This window comes from Onychostoma macrolepis, chromosome 03, assembly GCF_012432095.1.
Source record: "Onychostoma macrolepis isolate SWU-2019 chromosome 03, ASM1243209v1, whole genome shotgun sequence".
NCBI classification, from domain to species: Eukaryota; Metazoa; Chordata; class Actinopteri; order Cypriniformes; family Cyprinidae; genus Onychostoma; species Onychostoma macrolepis.
Window position 1 is genome coordinate 10,096,998 of NC_081157.1, and position 1,135 is coordinate 10,098,132.

Sequence of the window (1,135 nt, forward strand, 5' to 3'; positions counted from 1 at the left end):
CACTGTATATTTGTTTTTTCTCATTGTGATGGATGATTAAGGGAATTTGGCTTTGTTTTCCCTCCTATTCATATTTCTGTGAATCAGGAAGCCATGGCTGGATAATTTCATGTTCATAATCACCCTGGGGTGCTCAAAATTGTGAATATGAATGGGAATATACTTCAGAGATATTTTACTCTTAAGAATTTCTAGGGGTGCCAATAATTGTGTTCAACGTGTATTTGAGAAAAACATTTATTTCATAATGATATTTCCCCCCATTTTAAATTCTTATTATCCAATGAAAGGTTAGATTTTTGTGAATTAAAAAAAAAAAAAAGATCGAAAGGATTAATAACGCAGGCTTATTTTCAGAGCCTTCTTTGATCATATTTACCAAGGGTGCCAATAATTATGACCACGACTGTATGCCTAATTACATGCTTGATTAGTGATATTAAAGTGTACTTTTTTTTGTAAAAGTACATAAATTAATTATGAGTGTCTTTGAAACACACAAACAATATGCTATAAATGTATTATTGAGTAAAAATATGCTAATTTTCCCCCCAATGCTGAATCCACTTCTAGGTCATTACAATAAATACTAGTGCTGGGCAACGATTAATCGCATCCAAAATAAAAGTTTTTGTGTACATAATATATGTGTGTATTTATTATGTATATATGAATACACACCCATGTATGTATATATTTAAGAAAAATGTGTTATGTTTATATATTAAATATATCATATAAATTATATTAATAAATATATACATGTAAATCTTTTCAAAATATATACTGTATGTGTGTGTCTTTATATACACATAATAAATATACACAGTACACACAGATATATTATATAAACAAAAACTTTTATTTTGGATGCGATTAATCGTTGCCCAGCACTAATAAATACATAACTTCAGTGACAGACAGAGACACATTATTAACAATTCAAAGTGTTTATTTAAACCTCAAATTGTTTTAGCATTGCAAAACATAAAATGCACCAACTATGTTTTTAAATAAAAAGTACGCTGAAAGGAACAAACATAAAACATTTTGTAACAGCAGCAACACCACTTCTCTTTTTTTTCCTTTTTTTTTTTTGCTGAATTTACAAAAAAAATAGGCGTTTTTCATACAT